The 18,090-nt window shown below is 36.4% G+C and overlaps 1 pseudogene; it reads right to left on the reverse strand.

The window, feature by feature from the left end:
- Nucleotides 1-487: 487 nt before the first annotated feature.
- LOC101686999 lies at nt 488-1,393 on the reverse strand (annotated as a pseudogene).
- Between the last annotated feature and the right edge of the window lie 16,697 nt (nt 1,394-18,090).

Genomic DNA, 18,090 nt, shown 5'->3' on the forward strand with positions numbered 1-18,090 from the left:
TTGGTGTTTTACATGCACACGTGCGCATGCACACACACAGAGCCCTTAAAAAAACCATCAAAAGCAATCATTCTACATGTACTATGGTTACACATTAAAAATACAATTATACCATAGAACTAAAGTAATATGAACAGCACTATTAGATATGTAAGATAAAGGTGATTGGTTCTAACACAGAGCTAAGCCTGTATCAGTCGTAATCATAATGGCTTGTAAAAGCATCAGGTTTATCCAGTAGAGAAACTACCCTGTGAAAATCAGTAAATTTGTCCAAAGTTTCACATCTGTAAAACCAGTTTAAGGCTATAACAATCTTGAAGTGTGAACAATATATCCAATCAAAAATGTAAGACTCCCAGCCATATGTAAGATAGAAAGGTCTTCATGCAGCATATGCTTTCTGGCTTCTGGAAAGCGTAATATAAAGTTAAGTTCCCCAAGAAGTAAACTGGAGTTCAGTGAAGTTTCCATTGTGCCATGACTTCTAAACCTCAGGAATGATATGGTCCATGAGGCTTTTCATAATGCTTGGTGCCATCCATTTAATAATATGTTCAAAGATAAAAGCAGGCATGATTGTAATAGTAACTGCAGTCTCAGATATTGACAGTATGTCTGCAGTTGGAGAATCCTTCAGCCCAATGACATACTGCCCATTTACTTCACAGATGTTATGTTCTGTGAGAAGACCATTTCTGGCTGCAGGACTATCTTTCCGTATGGATGTTATCTTTCCATTTTTAAAGATAAAGCCAACATGTCCAGTACTGTCCTTGTGCATGGTAACTGTCTGTTCAAAGGGCTGTCACAAACAGTCATAGTAATCTTCTCTCCAAAAGCCTGTTTGAGCACCTTTTGTGCTTTATCAGAGCTCCAGCCTGCACAGTTTTCCCCATTGATCTGGAGTACTTGGTCCCCAAATCTCAGACCAACCAATGAGGCTAGAGAATTTTCCTGGACCAGCTGAGCAAATATATCATTATCTATTGATTTAAGCCTGAGCCCAATTTTTCCATCTTGATCCTTTCAAAAAGTGACTTCACGAATCCTTCGCTTAATTTCTGCTCTACGAATTCCAACATCATTACCAGTTACAGGAGCCACCATATAGTTCATATTGAAGTGTCCCTGAACTGGTGCTCCAGGGACCACAGCCATATTTGCATGGATTTCTTCTTCATTTAAACTCAAGTCCATGTACTGGGAGAGCTCCGGATACAATTTAGGGTATAGATTTCCATCTTGAGAGATGGGAGCAGAAGCTTCAGACAAAATTGCTGGGTTGCCAGGGTTTGCAGAAAAGGCATTTTGAGCCTGAATAACTTTGTCTACCTTCACGTTTTCAAGAGATGGGTACAGAGACATTTTTGCAGGATTTTTCTAGGCCACTTTTCTTGGACCCGCTTACCCCTGTTGCTGCCTCGCCGCCTCCGGTAACTCTCTCCTTCTATTTTCAATGATAGCCTCGCTGGATATAGTATTCTTGGCTGCATATTTTTCTTATTTAGTGCTCTGACTATATCATGCCAGTTCTTTCTGGCCTGCCAGGTCTCTGTGGATAAGACTGCTGCCAGTGTAGTATTTTTACCATTATATGTTACAGACTTCTTGTCCTGGGCTGCTTTCAGGATTTTCTCTTTGTCACTAAGCCCTGTAAGTTTTACTATTAGATAATAGAGTATAGACCAAATCTTACTGATTTTGAGGGGGATTCTCTGTGTCTCCTGGATTTTGATGCTTGTTCCCTTTGCCATTTTAGGGAGATTCTCTACAGTAATTCTCTCCAATATACCTTCTGCCCCCCACCTTTCTTCTTCTTCTGGAATCCCAATTATTCTAATATTGTTTCATCTTGTGGTATCACTTATCTCTTGAATTCTTCCCTTGTGATCCAGTAGTTGTTTAGCTGTCTTTTGCTTAGCTTTTTTAATTTTCCATCATTTGGTCTTCTATATCATTTATTCTCTCTTCTGCCTCATTTATCCTGGCAGTAAGAACCTCCATTTTTTATTGCACCTCATTATAGCTTTTTTGACTTCAGCTTTGTTAGATTTTAGTTCCTTTATTTCTCCAGAAAGGGCTTTTATTTCTCCAGACAGAGTTTCTCTAGCATCTCCTATGCTTTCTTCAAGCCCAGCTAGCACCTTGAGAATCATCATTCTGAACTCTAGATCTGACATATTACCAATGTCTGTTTTGATTAGGTCCCTAGCCTTTGGTACTGCCTCTTGTTCTTTTTTTTGTGGTGAGTTTTTCTGCCTTGTCATTTTATCCAGATAAGAATATATGAATGAGAGAATAAAATACTAAAAGCATGGCAAAGACCCCAGAAAAATATGTGTTAACCAAATCAGAAGATACCCCAAAACGGGGGAAGATAGGGGATAAAAAGAAGTTAAAAAAAAAAAATATATATATATATATATATATTTATATATATTAGACTGGTGAATAAAACAGAGCCACCCACTTGATTTTGGTTGTATTTTGGTCTCTTAGAAGAAACTACCTCCCATGGGGCACCTGGGTGGCTCAGTGGGTTAGGCCTCTGCCTTTGGCTCAGGTCATGATCTCAGGGTCCTGGGATCCAGCCCTGCATCAGTCCCTCTGCTCAGCAGGCAGTCTGCTTCCCCCCTCTCTCTGCCTACTTGTGATCTCTGTCTGTCAAATAAATAAATAAAATCTTAAAAAAAAAAAAGAAGAAGAAGAAACTACCTCCCAAAATTTTAAAGAAAGAAATACTTATGTATATACACAAAAATAAGGGTAAACACAATGAAGGGATGGAATATGAGTGTAAAGATGATAATTAAAAAAAAAATTCTAAAAAAGGAGTTGAGGGGTACCTGGGTGGCTCAGTTGGTTAAAGCCTCTGCCTTAGGCTTAGGTCATGATCCCAGAGTCCTGGGATTGAGCCCCACATCGGGCTCTCTGCTCAGCAGGGAGCCTGCTTCTTCCTCTCTCTCTGCCTGTCTCTTTGCCTACTTGTGATCTCTTTCTGTCAAATAAATAAATAAAATCTTAAAAAAAAATAAAAAAGGATTTGATAAGATAAGTCAGTTGGGAAAAGAAAGGAGAAGAAAGTGGAGAGAATTTGCTCAGGCTGGAGACTAGAGCAAAGCTCTCTGCTAGATTTAGGGTATATTTTGATTTAATAAAAGAAGTTGTATTCCAAAAATTTTTAAAAGAAAAAACCCCATATGTGTACAAAAAATAAAGTTAGATACAATGAAGGATAAAATATGACTATAATAATGACTAAAATAAGATTTTTTTTAAGAATGGTATTATTAAGATGAACTAGTTAAAAACATGTTCTTAAAAAAAATCTTTAAGAACGGTATTATTAAGATGAACTAGTTAAAAACATGTTAAAAGAGGAAAGAGTAAAAGTTTAAAAAATTAGAATAAGAAAAAAAATTAAGAAAATTTAATTAACTTTGCAAGACTGAGGAATCATGGGGAGAAAGCCATGCATTCCATGCTTTGCTTTCCCCTCTGCTGGAAATCCTCTGTTCTCCTTGATCAGTGAGTTTGGTCTAGTCTGAATGTTCTTGCTGATCTTCTGGGGGAGGGGCCTGTTGTAGTGATTCTCAAGTGTCTTCACTGGAGGTAGAATTGTGCTGTGCCACTGCCAGGGTCTAGGCTAAGTAATCTGCTCCGGTTCACTCTCAGGAGTTTTTGTTCCCTGAATGCTTACCGTAGAGCTCTGGAGAACAGGAATGAAAATGGTGGCCTCCCAATCTCTGGCCTGGAGGATCCGAGAGCTCGGGGCTCCACTCCTTAGTGCGCCCTTGGAGAAAAATGCTCAGTCACTTCCGTCTCCCTGGTTTCTGGCTGCTCTGAGCTCACCTGGCCTGTGGCTGAGCATTTCTGTCTCTGGCACACAGCGCCATTTGGAGTCTCCAAACCCAGCAGATCTGCCACTCTGCTCTTCTGGCAGATGAAGGTCAGTCTCCCCAGATCTGCCACTTGTGGGGTCCCTGCTCAAAGAGCAGTGGCCTGACTGTGGCTCGAATCATTGTTTAAGGTAACCTGGAGCTGAGAGCTCATTCCTTGGCTCCATCTCTGTAGCTGGCTTCCCTGCTTTGATACCTGTGAGCTCTGCTACACTCATACACCCCTGATCTTTATGTGACCCCTTGGGACCTGAGACCACACTATCCCCGCAGGGACTCTGGCCTCGCTTAGCCTCTGGAGCAATGTCCCTCAGTGGAGCAGACTTTTAAAAGTTCTGATTTTGTGCTCCGTTGCTCTGCTACTTGATCGGAGCTGGCTCCTCCCTCCACAGTCTATCTTCCCGTTGCTTCAGATTTACTTCCCTGCACATCCTACCTTTCAGAAAGAATTCAATTTTCTGTTTTTAGAATTTCTGTTCTTCTTCTCTTCAATCTCCTGTTCGATCTGTAGGTGTTTAGACTGGTTTGATAACTAACTGAACTCCTGCGACCTGATGTCATCTTACCCTGCTACTCCTCCACCATCTTGATTCCTCCCCCTCCTTCTTTGCTTTTTAATTACAAGAATTATTGTCCTTATTTAGTCTGCAGTAGGAATAGAGGGCCAGTCAAAGACCTGAAATATGTTTGGCCAGAGTGACAGCGTTTAGGAGGCATGTACTTGTGAATAAAAGTTCTGCTTTCAGTCTGTGAGGAAGGAAAATTGAGTCACTCAGGATTTCAGCGGACCTGGAAATTGGGGTAGCCTCAGTGCCTTTTTGCAAATGGAGATTTTCCAGTCAATCCTCCATTTCATTCCATCTTTGCATGTCTTTTTCTGTTGTATTTCTCAGTTCTTTTCCCTCCTTCCCTAGCTAGGGTTCCCCTTGTATGTAGCAGCTTTATGCATTGAATAAATCAAGCCCTCCCTGCTGAGCTGTCAGAAAATGGAACTGACCAACAGAACAGTCTGTGTAAGTGCATCTTGTGCTGGGTCCAGACAGACAAGCACAATTATTTGATTGCAGGAGATTGCCACTAAATGAGGGTGAAATAGTGGGTCTAGACTTGTTGGTGAATATTATTAATAACATAGTGTCATGCATTAATAACATAGTGTCATGTGAAACAAAGCTACACTGGAGAGTCTGTCTGAAGTCCCATTGTAAATCACATTTTCAGGGAGGTAGATGATGGAGGAGACAAGATGTAATAAAGCAAGGTGTCTTTAGGCACCCATTTGGGAGTTTCAGTTTGACCCAGGGTAAAGTTAGGAGAATACATGTTGCCATCGTAAGTTATTTTTTGACCAGAATGAAGCATGAGATTTGTTTCTGGCTAATTGTTATAAAAATATCATTACTATAGTGCTCTACTGTGGAAAATCATCTTTACTCTTATCTTTAGAGTCCTTGAAGAGAGGCCATTGCAAAAATGCCATGATATATGGAGTGTGATGTCCTTGATTACTGCATAGTCAACTTCCTTAGCTTACCCACCACGAGGGTCATTCCAGACTCTTCCACTTCTCCCTTCATAAACCTATTGTCCCACCAAATAGGATGCATCACCATCATTCTTCAGATGTGCTTTGAAGTTCACTGCCCTTGGACTTTTACTCAAGTCATTCTCTCTATTCCAAGTGCCCTTTCCTGGTCTCATCTCTGTCCATCAGTTAAAGGCCTAGATCAAATGTACCTTCTGTGAAGCTGTCTTTGTTTATTCTTCTTTGTTCATTGTGAAAGGTGTTCGCAAACTTTATGTAAAGGAACAGATAGTAAAATGATGCTTTATAGGCCTCATATAATCTATTTATTCTTTGTTTTATCAAAAATGTGAAAACTGTCTTTAGCTCATGGACCTTGACAAAAACAAGTTAAAGGATGAATTTGGCTCATGGGCCTTAGTTAGCCAATCCATGGTCTAAAGTGATCTTTCTTTTCTTTGAACTTCTGTATAATTTTGTTTGTGTTACACATGCCACTTACCACATCTAGCCTTGTATAGCACTTATTGGTATGTGAGTATTTTCTCTATTGAACTGAAGATTCTTGACAGTTAAAATCATGTTTCTATGTCATCTATTATAATATTTGAACATAGAAAGTGACCAAAGGATACTTGTAAAAGGAGTGAATCAATTATTTATAATATCTTCCAGCAAGAACACAATTTATTTCCCAACCCTTCTAAGCTCTTCTAACCCTTGACTTTCTGACAGGTAGGTCTTCTACCTTTACTCTGAAGCTGGACGCCTTAATAAGGCCATCGTGCACCATAAATACAACTGGCATTAGACATAGAATATTGTTTTCATTTATTAGGTATTGTATTTATTGAGCACTTATTATGTGTAAAGCTCTGAGAAAACATCAATGGATACGATGGACAGCAACCTCAGCCCCTCTGGTGCTTTTGCAGTCTTAGCTAGGAAGTATTATCTTATTATGAGCTCCCTTCCTGACATGTCTCAGCTGCACTTTTCTGTTCTTTAGATCACAACTTCATATTTGCTACTTCGTTTACCAAGGTGGAAGAAATAATAAAATTATAATACTAGAAGCTGACATTTATAAAATATTTAATTTATTTATTTGACACAGAGAGAGAGAGCACAATCAAGGGGAGAGGGAGAAGCCCACTGGGCAAGGAGGCCGATGTGGGGCTACATCCCAGGACCTGGGATCATGATTTGAGCCAAAGCCAGCTGCTTAACCAATTGAGCCACCCAGGTGTCCCTAGAAGCTGACATTTAGTATATACTTTAAACAGTAATAGATATCCTCTTTAATATGTGTGACCATAGGGACATTAGAGAATTTATCCATAAGGAATTTAATGAAGCAGTTAACTATGTTTAGTTATTTTAGTGTCAATCTGGATAGGCTGGTGATCACAGCTATCACTTAACCAGATTATAGGAGATAAACCAGTCTGTTAGAGGCAGTATCTTGATCCACACTAAAGTAAGTAACATCAGTTAGCATGGGCACACGTGGTGGTTTAAAAATAAAAAATAAAATTTAGCCAGTAAGTGAAGGACTAGAGATTTGATTTAAGGTCTGTTTGAGTCCTAAACCTGATATTTCCAGTAAGTAATGTTGGCTTATGTTGTTTCATTCTGAGCACAGATTTGCATTGATATGAACAATGGTGAAACAAAACCTAAAAATAAGAAACAAAAATAAGTGCACATATGATTTATTGAAAGAAATTAAGATAATTATGGCAATCTCTGAAGAAAATATTTGAAGAGCGACTAAGTTCTTAATAGTCAAAAGAATACCTGTTTGCTTCACACAGAATACATTGCCAAACAAAGCTCTTAGCTTTCCCAGTTCCCCCAGTGCTGTTTCCTCAGCTCTTTTTTCTCTTGCCACCATTCCTCAATCTGTTTTATTCCATTTTCCAGTTATATGTGTCCATTCAAAGTTTTCCTATTCCTTTGTATCATCTGCCTCCCCACAGTCCACACTCTGCTAAGTCAAATCTTAAGTTAGTTCCCAAGATTTCCAGGCACTGGTGTTTACCTACTCTACGATTTTATCCCCATGGGTATGGGCTGGACCTGTGAACACAGTGGGCTCATTGCCCCTTGATTAGATTAGGTAATATGGCAAAAGGTGATTAGAGAGCCATTCCTGTGGTTACATTACTTTCTGTAGGGAACAGTCTAGCAGACCAGAGTGAGATCCTCATGCTTGCTTTGAAGAAGTAAGCTGTCATGTTTCACAAGGCCTATGGTTAGGACTTGAAGATGGCTTTTGTGAGCTGAGAACAACCTGTAGGAGCTGATAGTCAGTAAGAAAATGGGGTTTTAGTTCTACACCTGCAAGAAATGAATTCTGCCAACAATTTCACTGAGTTGGGAAGAGGCCCTCAAGCCTCAGAGGAGATTTCAGCCCAGGCTGATACCTTAGTTTCAGCCTTCTGACAACCTGAGCAGAGAATTCAGCCACAGTGTTCCTTTCTTATCTTATTTTGGATTAGTCAAGTGTTTTTTTGTTTGTATGTTTGTTTGTTTTTTCAATTCCATCATTGGGGTACGTGGGTGGCTCAGTTGGTAAAGCACCTGCCTTTGGCGTGTGTCATGATCTCAGGGTCCTGGGATGGAGCTAGGTTAGGACCTCAGGATCTTGGAATTGAGCCCTGCATCTGGCTTCCTGCTAAGTGGGGAGCGTGCTTCAACCTGTTTCTCTCCCTCTGCCCTCCTGCCTGCCCTGCTTGTACATGCTCTCTCTCAAATAAATAAAGTCTTTTTGTTTTATTTATTTATTTATTTATTTATTTTTATTATGTTCAGTTAGCCACTATATAGTACATCATTAGTTTTTGATGTAGTGTTCAGTGATTCATTGGTTGCGTATAACACCCATTATTCATCACAACACATGCTCTCCTCAATACCTGTCACCTGGCAACCCCATCTCCCAACTCCTTGCTCTTCTGAAACCCTCAGTTTCCTGGAGTCCATAGTCTCATAGTTCATCTCCCTCTCTGATTTCTCCTCTTTCATTTGTCCCTCCTTTTCCCCTATAGTTCTCCATGCTATTCCTTATGTTCCACATAGGAATGAAACCATATGATAATTGTCTTTCTCTTCTTGACTTATTTCACTTAGCATAATCCCCTCTATTTCCATCCATGTCGATGCAAATGGTGGGTATTCATCCTTTCTGATGGCTGAGTAATATCCCATTGTATATATGTACCACAACTTCTTTATCCATTCATCTGTTGAAGAACATCTTAGCTCCTTCCACAGTTTGGCTACTGTGGACATTGCTGCTATGAACTTTGGGGTGCATATGCCCCTTCTTTTCACTACATCTATATCTTTGGTGTAAACACCCAGTAAAGCAATTGCTGGGTTGTAGGGTAGCTCAATTTTAACAACTTGAGGAACCTCTGTACTGCTTTCCAAAGTGGCTGCACCAGCTTGTATTCCCACCAACAGTGTACGAGGGTTCCCCTTTCTCCACATCCTCACCAATATTTTTGTTTCTTGTTTTGTTATTTTTTGCCATTCTAACTGGTGTAAGGTGGTCTCTCAATGTGGTTTTGATTTGTAGTTCCTTGATAGCTAGTGATGGTGAACAGATTTTCATGTGTCTGTTAGCCATTTGTATGTTTTCTTTGGAGAAGTGTCTGTTCATGTCTTCTGCCCATTTTTGACCTCCCAGAAAACAGGAGTCCAGGGCCAGATGGCTTCCCAGAGGAATTCTTCCAAACATTTAAAGAAGAATTAATACCTATTCTAACTGAGACTGTTTAAAAAAATAGCAACAGAAGGAAAACTTCCAAACTCTATGAGGCCAGTGTTATCCTGATCACAAAATGAGGGAAAGACCCCTATCAAAAAGGAGAGTTACAGACCAATATCAATACCAATAAAAAGCTTCTGCACAGTTAATAAAGTTTTTTTTTTTTAAAATTCCATTACTGCTTCTCTATTTCTTGTTGGTTACATACTCTTTTACAGTTTTGTGGTGGCTGCTCTTGATAGTACAGTATGGATCTTTAACTTACTAGAATCTAATATACGTTAATACTTATGCCATTTCTTTTCTCCTTCCTGCCCCTTGTGTTGTGTATTTTAATTATACATGTATTTTAAATACTTAAAACTTTATTTTTACTTTTTACTGTTAATATTCACTAATATTTACCCATATAGTACTGTTCTTTATTTTTTTTAATTTTTCTTTTCTTCATTTCCATGCCTCTTCCTGTGATCATATTCCTTTCACCTGAAGAAATAATTTTAGTATTTCTTTATTGTAGGCCTGTTTATGATCTACAGTTTTTGTTTGCTTGGAAATATCTTTATTTTGTCTTAATTATTAAAGGATATATTCACTATGTATATAGTTGTAGATTAATAGCTTATTTCTTTTATCACTTTAAATAGGCCATTTCATTGTCTCCAGCTCTCATTGTATTCTGTTGAGAAGAAACGTCTCAGTATAATTTTGTATGTGTATCATTTGGGGGGATGTGCTTTCAAGTTTTTGTTTTTTCTAGCAATTTAAATATAATATACCTAGATATGTATTTTTTAAATTTGCATTTCTTGGGGATAGTTTTTCTTCATAAACCTATGGAGTTTTGTTTTCAGTTTGAAAAATTCTCCATCATATTTCTTTAGGTATTATTTTTGCCCTGTTTAGTGTTTTTTCTTATTCTGAAACCTTATGTGCACGTAAAAACTTCTTACTGTATCTGCTTTTTTTAACTCTGTGAATTTTTTATCTCTGACTAAAAAATCAACCCCAAATTTATAGCTTAAAGCAACAAATATTAGTTATTACATAGTTTCTTAGATCAAGAATTTTGGAGAAACCATAATTCTGGCTCAGGCTGTCTAATGAGGCTGCAGTTGAGATATTGGCCAGAGCTGTAGTCATCTAAAGGTTTTATGTGGCTAAAGGGAACTCTTTCAAGATGGCTTATTCATATGGCTTTTGAAAGGAAGTCTCATTTCCTTACCACATGGACAGCATGTTTCATAAGACTGATTGAAAGTACAGCTTTTTGGGAGTGCCAATATAAAGACAGATAGTTTTCTGGGGCTCCTATCATTGGGAAGCCTGGAATCAATTTTGTCATCCTTGCTGCTAAGCCTATCAGAAAATGTTCTTCAGTATCTCAGTCACTTCACCCCAAACTGACAAATGCCATCAAGGCAAAAGAGGCAAAGTTTGGATAACCTCTCTGAATCTCTGACTTCTCCATTATCTCAGATAAGTTACTCTTTAATCTTGTTAGCTCTCCTTGTTAATCTTCTTAGCTCTCCTGACTCATCCAGGTCAATGTTTTAAGTATGTTTTTTTCTTTGTTGGTAGGATGATCTGAATTACTTTGGCCACCATCACTGAAATCCAAAGTCTCCCTGTTCTTTATAGCAATTACTAAAAACTAGCAAGATCTGATTAGAAACCAATAAAGGCTCTTAACAAAAAATATGAAGAAATTACAAGTTTTTTTTCTTTGTTGCAAAAATATTGCTCGTTTTCTTGAAATGGACATAGAAAATCTTGCATACGTTGCTTGAAAGAACAAATGATAGTTATCCCATTTACTTCCAATGAGGAGGAACACAGCTGAATGGTAGTAAGGGATCTCTGGCTTCATGGATATAATTTTCCTTGAGAGCTCTTGTAACATAGACTATAAATGGAATCGACAAGCTTATGTGGCATTTTGAATTTATAGTTGATAAGGAGGGAGGGAAGAGAGAAATAAGGAGAGAGGAGGGTGGAGGGAGAAAGAGAACAAACTAGTTTGCCATGATATTACTGCAAACCTAAGTAGATTTATATGTAGTCCTATGGGATAAACTCTCGTGGAGTTTAACTGAATAAGGATTGTCATCAGAGAATACAGTTTTTACAGTTTTTATGATTTCAGTCCTTAAATTTAATAAGAATTGTTCTATGGACTAACATATGGTCTATTTTAGAGAATAAGTCATGTGTACTTGAGTGGAGTATGTATTTTTCTGTTACAGAATGGAGTGTTCTATAGGTGTCTGTTAGGTCTAGTTGGTTTATAGTGTTGTTTAAGGCTTCAGTTTCCTTACTGATTTTATGTCTAGCTGTTCTGTCCCTTACTGAAAATGAGGGTATTGGAATTTCCAGCTATTGCTGTTGAATCATCTGTTTCTTTCTTTAATTCTGTCAGTTTTTTATTCCTGCATTTTGGGGCTCTGTTGTTAGTTTTATGTAATTTACAAATGTTATATCTTCTTGGTTGACATTTTCTATCACTATACAATGTCATTCTTTGTCTCTAATAACAATTTTTAAAATAGTTTATTTGAAAGAGAGAGTAAGAGAACAAGCTGGGGAGAGGAGCAGAGGGAGAGTGAGAAACAGACTCCCCACCGAGCAGGGAACCTGATGTGGGGCTCAATCCTAGGACCCTGGGATCATGACTTGGCTTGAAGGCAGACACTTAAGTGACTGAGCAACCCAGGAAACCCTTTAATAACAATTTTTGTCTTAAGTTCTATTTTGTTTGATGTTAATATTGTTACTCCAGCTCTTTTCATTCCTTTTGCATGGTATATCGTTTTCCATTCTCTTTCAACCTGTTCGTGTTTTTGAATCTGAAGTGTGTCTATCGTATAAAGCATATAACTGGATCATGTTTCTTTGTTCATTTTGGCAATTTCTGCCCTTTAATTGGAGGGTTTAGCTCTTTACACTTTAAATATACTTACTAATAAGGTATGTATTTACACATGCCATTTTGCTGTTTTTAATATATCATGTCTTTTTTTTTTTTCATTCTCCAATCTTCCATTACTCCTTTCTTTTGTGTTGAATAGATATTTTCTGGTACAGAAAATATCAGTTGTCACTTCTTTTACTATTTGTCTTAAGTTATTTTCTTCAGTGGTTACTTTGGGAATTGCCGTTAACATCTTAATGTTAGTCTATAAAAACAATTCTCATTAATTTAAGGAATTGAAATCATACAATGTATATTCTCTGATGACAATAGGATGAAAGTAGAAATGAGTAACAGAAAGAAATTGGGGAAATTAAACAACACACTCCAAAATAACCAATGGGTCAAAAGAAATCAGAAAGGAAATTAGAAAATACTGTTAAATTAATAAAAACAAAAATATCACTTATAAAAAAGGTAAAAGCGTAGTAATTGTAACTTGATAGTTTTGTAGAAGATAGCAATTAAAGGCTCTTTGGGCCTGGTTTCTTTTTCTTTCTCTTTCTTTCACTCATTGATAAAAACTGGAAATGTAGACCTTTGCCACTTCAATTTATTCTATTCAGTTTGTTTACTTCTTTTTTAGTCACTTTTGTTAATTTTTCTTTTATAACAATCAAATATTACATCTACATTTTTTAAATAGTTTAGAGTTGAATATAACAGTCTTTAGAGTACTTTTATATGACATAATTTTTTTTATGAGAATTCAAGAAGAGCATAGCTTTTATCCATTCCAAATTTTATCATGGTATATTGTTCCAAAGTGTCAAAATCCCAGTGTATCAAACAAGAGAGAAAATATTTGGCTCAGCAAAGTCTACTTCAATCAGGGCATACTTTTGAAATTGTTTTCTTTGTTTCTCTGAATTCTTGCTTTTTCATCCAGAGACAATTTTTTTTTTCTGTATTTCCCACAAGTTTTCTCTTTCATGCTATAGATTTCTTGCAAATATCTTGTGATTTTTACCTGCCTATACTTTGTTGGAAATGAAGGGAAATGAAGATTGACTGGGAGCTTAATGTTAGGGATCTATACATTGTGTTGGAAGACCCTGAGTACTAGGATTAAGAAAACATTATTATGGGGTACCAGCACCCACAAAATACTAGCAAACTGAATTTAACAGAATATTAAAAGGATTATACCCCATGATCATGAAGGATTTACCCCTGAGATGCAAGGATGGTTCAACATACATAAATTAATAAGTGTGATACATGTTCACAGAATGAAGGATAAAAGTGATAAATATCTCAATAGTTGTAGATGAAACATTTGATGTAATTCAACATCCTTTCATGGTAAAAACTCAAACTAGGCATAGAGGAAATATACCTCAATGTAAAAACCAGGCCAGATATGACAAGCCCACAGCATTACCCACACTAATAGCGCTGGTTTTCCCTAATGGGTCATTTCAGTTTTTTGGAACAATTTTGGTGATGAAGTGGTGGCACTGATAATAGGGTAGAGTCCATCAAAGAATCTCATGAATCTCCCTGGTTTTTTGTTTGTTTTTTTTTTTTTTAAGATTTTATTTATTTATTTGACACAGAGAGAGAGAGAGAGAGAGAGGGGCGGCGGGGGGAACACAAGGAGGAGGAGTGGGAGAGGGAGATGCAGTCTTCCTGCTGAGCAGGGAGCCCAAAGCAGAGCTTGATCCCGGGACCCTGGGATTATGACTTAAGCTGAGGGCAGATGCTTAACAACTGAGCCACTCAGGCCCCACTGAATCTCCCTGTTTTCAATTGTATTTTTATTGTTGAGTTTTAAGAATTATTGGTATATGTTGGATAAAAGTTATTTCAGATGGTGATTTTTCTTTAAGTCTTGGGCTTTTCTTTTCACTCTTTTAATAGTGTCCTTCACAGAGCAGAAGATTTAAATTTCACTTACTTATTTCACAACTTATTTTTTATCATGATTTTGCTTTTGGTTTTGTGTCTAAAATAATCAGTCAAACTCTGGTCACCTACCTTTTTTCCTAAATTATATTCTCCTATATTATATTTTATATGTAGCTTTGTGTTTTACATTTAGGTCTATGAGCCATTTTGAATTAATTTTTTGAAAGGTAGAAAGTCTGTGTCTAGATTTCTTTTTTCCTTTCCTTTGCATGTATATTTTTTTAATGTACAGTTATTCTCCCACCATTCCTCAAAAGGATATCCTTTCTTTGTTGAATTGCCTTTGCATTTTTGTTAAGGATCAGTTGATTATATAAATGTGGATATATATCTGGGCTCTCTAATCTGTTTCATAGATCTGCTTGTCTATTCTTTCTTTCTTCCTTTTTTTAAAAAAAATAATTTAATTTTTTTTCAGTGTTCCAAAATTCATTGTTTATGCACCCCACCCAGTGCTCCATGCAACACATACCCTCCATAATACCGACCACCAGGTTCACCTAACCCCCCCCTTCTCCCCTACAAAACCCTCAGTTTGTTTCTCAGAGTCCACAGTCTCTCATGGTTTGTCTCCACCTCCGATTTCCCCCAACTCACTTCTCTCTGTCTCCCAGTGTCCTCTGTGTTATTCCTTATGCTCTATTTTTTCACCAATATTGCACTGTCTTAATTACTATAACTTTACTGTAAGTCTTGAAGTTAGGTAGTATCAGGCCTTTGACTTTGCTCTTCTACTTCACTATTGTGTAAGGCTATTCTTGGTCTTTTGTGTTTCCTTATGAACTTTCAAATCAGTTTGTAATATCCACAATAATTTTCTGGTATTTTGATTGTGATTGCTTTGGATTTATAGATCAAATTTGGAAGACTTGATAGTTTATCAATATTGAATTTTCTTATTCATGAACATGAAATTTCTACCCACATATTTCATTTTTTAACTCAGGGGTTTCTGTTTGTTTCTTTTATACAGTTTTAATTTTTCTACTGAGATTTGTCATATTTTCATTTGTTACAAACAAATTTTCCTTTATGTCCTTAGGCATAGTTTTTGTACTTTAAAATCATTGTTTGCTAATGTCCAGGTCATCCTCAGGGCACACTTTCCTGTCCTTTTTTTGAGTATAGTCATGTTTTGTATGTGTGTGTGTGTGTATTTCATATGGTAAGTGATTATAGATTGTATCCTGGACATTTTATGCTTAAAAATTTGTTTAACGTATTTTTTAATTAAAGACTTTTTTTTTTTAACCTTTGATCTCCTTCACCCATTTCTTTCACCCTCCACTTTTTGCCTCTGGCAACCACTAATCTGTTTTTTGTATCTATGATCTTTTTTATTCTTTTTTAAAGATTGCAAATAAAGGTGAGATCATACACTATTTTTTTCCTCTGTCAGACTTATTTTATTTAACATAAAACCCTCAAGTCTTGAGGTCCATCCATGTTGTTGCAAATGACAAGATTTCATTCCTTGTTAAAGCTGAAGCATGTGATATATATATGTAGATATATGTATATCTACATATATATCAATATATCATAATTTCATTACCCATTCATCTATCATTGGACACTTAGGTTGTTTTCATATATTTCCTATTTTAAAGAGTGCTATAATGAGCATGGGAATGCATGGGAATGCATATATCTTTTCAAAATAGTGTTTTCATTGTCTTCCTATAAATAGATATTTATAAATAGAAGTGGAATTGGTGAATAATATCGATAATTCTATATTTAATTTTATGAGAAACCTCCAAACTGTTTTCCAGAGTTGCTGCACCAATTTTCATTCCCATGCAGAGAGCACAAGGTTCCCTTTTTTCCATATCTTTACCAAAACTTGTTTTTTCTTTTTGATATTAGCCATTCTAGTAGCCTCACTAGGTGTGAGGTGATATCTCACTATGACTTTGATTTTCATTTTCCTGAAGATTTTTATTTATTTTTTTAATTTAAAAAAATAGTTTATTTTTTTATTTGACAGAAAGAGATCACAAATGGGCAGAGAGGGAGAGAGAGAAGGGGAAGCAGGCTTCCTGCTGACCAGAGAGCCGGTTGCGGGGCTCGATCCCAGAACCCTGAGATCATAACCTGAGGCGAAGGCAGAGGCTTAACACACTGAGCCACCTAGCTGTCCCTTTCTGAAGATTTTTAAAAAGATTTTATTTATTTGACACATAGAGAGAGCAAGCATAAGCAGGGGGAGCAACAGAGGGAGAGGGAAAAGCAGGCTCCCCACCAAAAGGGGAGCCTGACATTGGGCTCAGTCCCAGGACACTGGGATCATAACCCAAGCCAAAGGCAGACACTTAACCAACTGAGCCACCCAGGTACCACTCATTTTCCTGAAGGTTAATGATATTGAGCATCTTTTCATGTACTTTTTGGCCATTTGTACATCTTTAGAAAAAGGTCTATTCACATCTTTTCTCAATTTTTAAATAGGATTATTTGTGGTTTTTGCTATTGGATTGTATGACTTCTTTATATATTTTGGATGTTGACCCTTTGCCAGATCTATGTTCTGCAAATATCTTTTCCTATTTAGTAGGTTAACTTTTTATCTTGTTGATTGTTGTATGTTGTGCAGAAGCTTTTTAGTTTCATATTGTCCTACTTGATATTTTTGCTTTTGTTTTTACTTTTGGTGTCAGATTAAAAAAATCATTGTCAAAACTTAGGTTAAGGAGCTTACCACCTATGTTTTCTTCTTGAACTTTTATGTTTTCAGGTATTACATTCATATCTTTAATCCTTTTAATTTTTGTATATGGTATGGGAAAGTCCACTTCCATTCTTTTGCATATGGCTGTCTAGTTTTCCCAGCACTATTTTGAAGAGACTGTCCTTTCTCCATTATTCTTGGATCCTTTCTTGTATATATATGTATGAATTTATTTCTGGGTTCACTATTCTTTCCCATTGATTAATATGTCTGTTTTTATGCGATTAACTATACTGTTTTTAATTATTATAGCTTTGTAATAGAGTTTGAAATCAGGGAGTGTGATGTCTTCAGCTTTGTTCTTTTCTTTCAAGATTGCTTTGGGAATTTGGGGTGTTTTGTGATTCCATACAAATTTAAAACTGTTTTCCTATTTCTGTGAAAAATACCATTGGAATTTTGATAAGGATTGCATTGTATCTGTAGATTGCTTTGGGTATTATGGACATTTTAACAGTATTAATTATTCCAGTCCATGATCACAGAATATTTTTCCATTTTTTTTTTTATCTAGTTCAATTCCTTACTTTATGTCTTGTAGTTTTCAGTATATAAGTCTTTCACCTCCTTGGTTATATTTATTTCTAAAATTTTATTCTTTTTGATGCAATTATAAGTGGATTGTTTTCTTAGTTTCTCTTATCAATAGTTTGTTATTAGGGTATAGAGGCGCAGCAGGTTTTTGTGTAATGATTTTGTATCCTGCAACATTAGTTATAATAAATGAATTATAGTAAAATTCTTAAAACATAAAATACTACATTTTAACCATTTTAAAAATGTACAATTTACTAACATTTAGTATATTCACAATATTGTGTAACTGTCACTGCTGTCTAGTTCCAAAACATTTTCATCTTCTAAAAGGAAACCTGTGCCAGTTGATTACTCACTTCTCATTCTCCTCTCTCTCCATCCTCTGGAAATCACTAATCTTCATTCTTTCTTATGTATTTGCCTACTCTTATATTTGATGTAAATATATATGTGTCTGGCTTCTTTAAATTAGCATTATGTTTTTAAGGTTAATACGTGTTGTTATATGTCTTGAGTATTTCTTTCCTTTTTATGGCTGTATAATATTCTGCTTAATATAGATATGCTATATACTTTTTATCCATTCTCCAGTTGATGGACATTTGGGTTGTTTCTACCTTTTGGCTATTGTGCATAGTGCTGCTAGAAACATTCATGTACAAGTTTTTGTTTGAAAACCTGTTTTCAGTTCTTTTGGATATTTACCTATGATTGTAATTTTTGGGTTATCCATTA

The sequence above is a fragment of the Mustela putorius genome, unplaced genomic scaffold, assembly GCF_011764305.1.
Source record: "Mustela putorius furo isolate JIRA1106 unplaced genomic scaffold, ASM1176430v1.1 tig00003834_pilon_pilon_pilon, whole genome shotgun sequence".
In the NCBI taxonomy this organism is placed as follows: domain Eukaryota; kingdom Metazoa; phylum Chordata; class Mammalia; order Carnivora; family Mustelidae; genus Mustela; species Mustela putorius.